Genomic DNA, 3,805 nt, shown 5'->3' on the forward strand with positions numbered 1-3,805 from the left:
GTTCAACTCGTTCCGACCCTAACACAAGAGCGAAAACATCACATTGGGCACACATTTTTGTACTCTGAGCCTCTTGATCGTCAGTGTAGCTCATATATCCCTTTTCAAGTGCACAGGCGGGAAAAAATGATGGTCGGTTAGCGTAGTCAGACCAAATGCAAATTAGGTGCGCTAGCACTTCGATTTTCACTTCGGTTTCGATGTTCAGGTCCATTGTTGATGGATGGCGGTGGTTCGGATAGCAATAATGGGTTAAGGCCCATATATTCCAGATTGGTCATTCTCTGCATGCATACTTCCCTGGGAATCTTCCCACCACAACATCGCAGTGGTGCAGCGGTCAAGTGATGCGCCACCGCCTTTCTATGGGAGGTGCTGCCTTCGATGGAACTTCGGCTGCTTTGGAAGGGTTGCGTCCAAGGTTCATCTTTTCTAGCAGCCTATCACGATTTAATGAATGGTCGCCTGACATGGTGGGCAGGTGAGCAGCACACCTTAAAACAGGCTTCAGCCGGACACACAAACAAACAACGGCTAAATGTGGGGAAGGGCCACTGTAGCAGTTTAGTTATCGTGGACGGAGTGTGTAAATGTGTAACCGTAGACTGGTTACCGCTGGACCTATCCGTAGGTTGTTACCGAGAAGGAGGAGAGAGTATAGCCACTGCGGAGGAATGTAGCGCGCTCCATCTAAAGCAGCAGCTGCGAAAGGCATTGCCTGAGGAGAGGGTCTAGTTCAGACCGATTCAGATTCGGTTCCAGGGGACTAAAATGAATGGGTTCGGTTCGAACCCAGTTCGCACTGAAGATACAACTTCAGCTCCTGTTTCGTGATCAGGTTCGGCTTCGGTTCGACACCCTCCTCGCAACTCCTTTCAACTCCATCCGACTCGCGCCTCATCCTGAGTCGACAAGTCCTTATGACTTACAACTGATTTAGACTTATGACCCTCCGTGGTCACTTAACTCACGACTCATCTGGACTCGATCACTCATTTCTACTCTCGACTCCTTTGTGCTCTTTCACTTAATTCGACTTACTCCTCATCTAGAGTGACTCGTCTCGACTGATGACACGGTCGGCCTCACTGAATCATCTCAACTCCGGATCCATTGGGGCTCGCTCACTCGTTTCGGCTCAAGACTGAAGCGCGCTTCGGTTGCAAGCCTCCCCGCTGACCGAGACGCCCGACAAGGGGCCCCAGCTTCCACACGCTACACCATGATGAATCTGGGCCAAAGCTGTGACGCTGGTCACTATGACAGCCGTACCTGCGTAAACTAGCGAAGTGGAAGGGACAACGCCGTCTCACTACCCTCCGAGGAATCCTCTTCTTCGGCCACCTACAGGCGTCGCCAAGCCGCTTCGCTCTCAAGTGACCTCCTCAGCGGCACTAAATCATTCCTCTCTACTGTTAGCGAACAAGAATGTGAAAAAAAGCAAGCGTACACCATCGGCCCGAAAACACAGATCAAAAAAAGAAGGAAAATAGACCCTTGCCCGAAATTCAAGAGAAATAGGAGACGAGTGAAAAAAACTCAAGAATTATGCCCAAAACATATTCCAGGAAAAGGTTAAATAATGAGTTTGCTTTAAAGGTCACCCACTATGCTGTTATGTTTTCTTCGTAATTGTATGCGTCTAATTATCTGATACCTGCTATGAAGTGGAGAATTTACGTCCTAAGACTGTATACGCTGTGGCGCATGACGATCTTACTGCCGATAGCTCACGAGTTAATGCAGAGCTCCATGTTCGCGTGAGTTGATCGGCGCTTTCGCACGAAGCATTCTGCCCATACCGCTTGCCTCGTCACTCGATCTGCCCCGACTGAAAATTTCGCTCGTCGCCCGGAATTCCCCCGCGATTAGCCATTCACTGCCCCCACTAGCCATTTCCAGTTTGTCAGAGCTTCTCCTCCGAGATCTGCCTTCGTCTCAACAAGCGTGCCATTCTGGTCATCGCTACTGTAGTGAAAATATTTGCTTTCCTGTAGTTGTGAGCCAGACCAGCAACATTTGAATAATTAGGACAACCTGCTTGTCGTTTACGCAGGTCTAACAACATTTGGAGCGCGCTGTACGAGTGGGCGCACTGCAGGGAGACATGCGTGTCGAGCTCTGAGTACCAGCGCTCGATCCACCGTGCCGCTGCGCTAAAATTGTGCGTGCAGAAACACTCGCGGTGCGTATTATCACCTGCATGTTATAGTTTGCTCACTTGCAAGCAGATTGCGGTGACAGTTTACGGGAGTGTTTTTACTAAGCCGGAGTGGAAATGGGGTGGCGGCGTGGTTCCCGGTCTCGGCTCCGTGAAATATCTGGGAGCAAAAGGGTCTCTGTTTATTCCACCTGTGTTTCATGTTTCGGATTCAGAACGCCGCCGTTGGAGAAGCTGCTACAGGCTCTAGACAAGGCTGAGTGCAATCGGCATGCCTAACGGTTTCATTGTGTCGTCAAAGCGACATTGGCCGATATTCAGTTATATTGGTTTGTGATAAAGGAGACAGGGGAAAAAAATATATTTCTTCCGTGGCAATGTTCATCAACGAAATTATCAATAAATGTAAGACGCCGGCTTCAAAGAAAACAAAAGTTTAAAAGAAAATTAAAAGTTTTCAGGAAACAAATTTTAATGAATTTCCTAGCCTCCTCACTACGGCATCCCTCATAGCCTCAGTCTCTTTAGAACGTTAAACCCCTATAAACCAAACCAAACCAGTCAGGAAAACTAAGTTTTGTTTTCTCATAAAAGGTGCGCGCTTCAATTGTTCCAACCACGCAAAACACTCAGGACGAATGTTTCGACAGCGTACGTTTAACGCAAAAGAGCTTCAAAAAATACTTATTAAGGTGCATCGCAGTGCTTTCGTAGATTCCACTGCGTGGTGTGTAGTGAGATTTGTGGAATGCGCGTTTCAAGAATTTCTGATTCACCACTGCAAGAGTACACGGTAATCAGTCAGTTTTTCACACAAATATACGAAGGCGACATCGGCCAAAAGAGAAAAAAAAGGTTTGGGGTTTTCTGACCTCAATAGCTGAGAGTATCTGTTCTTTGGGAAGGGTGGCCCTTATCAATGCAAAAGATAACAGAAAAAAGCTTACCGTACAAAGCCGCACACAAGCTCTGATAAGCGCATTCCCAACAACTGTGTTGGCGGTCGTGAAAGCATGCCTGACTCGTTGGCGCAACGGTAGCGCGTCTGACTCCAGATCAGAAGGTTGCGTGTTCGAATCACGTACGGGTCACATTTATTCTTTTCGTGTTATAATCGTCGCCACAGAGAACCTAATTTGTTAGTTCCTCAGTCAGGCTCTTGATTTTGATGAATGGTTATATGACGGTCATTCATACATCGAAAATTTTCCAATCACTTCAAATGGTCCACCAAGAACTGAACGAGGGGCTCCCTGCATATCGAACGAAGTTAAAAGCTAAAATTATTTCAACGGGCTATACAGAATGTGACTAAATTTACTTCAGTTGGTACAAATCATTAATTAAGCCATGCAGTTTTCAGGTGAAAGCCTTTAATGCCTTATCGTTGCCAACAAAAGGTTATCAGCAGAGGTGTCGCGCTTTTCGGTTGGTGGAAATGGTTATGACGTCAGAGTGCGCTGATTTAAATTAATGAGGTCACCCACGGATGCCTGCCGCCCCCTTTTTGAGCAGACGACAACTAATAAAAAATAGTTGTCGTCCGTTCCAACAGGGAAGGCGTCCGCGTGCGACCCCATTGCATACCTCATTACTGCGAACAGAGCCATGGATCCAACCGAACTCCTCGATGCAGGGAGAGAA

At 47.5% G+C, this 3,805-nt stretch overlaps 1 non-coding gene across 1 annotated transcript; it reads left to right on the plus strand.

Annotated features, from left to right (window-relative positions):
- The first annotated feature begins 3,180 nt into the window (after nt 1-3,180).
- On the plus strand, nt 3,181-3,252 carry TRNAW-CCA (transfer RNA tryptophan (anticodon CCA)). The gene has a single exon. It is a non-coding gene; the product is annotated as a tRNA-Trp (tRNA).
- The last annotated feature ends 553 nt before the right edge of the window (nt 3,253-3,805 follow it).

This window comes from Amblyomma mixtum, chromosome 10 (genome assembly GCF_055824585.1).
Source record: "Amblyomma mixtum isolate Tamu chromosome 10, ASM5582458v1, whole genome shotgun sequence".
NCBI lineage: Eukaryota > Metazoa > Arthropoda > Arachnida > Ixodida > Ixodidae > Amblyomma > Amblyomma mixtum.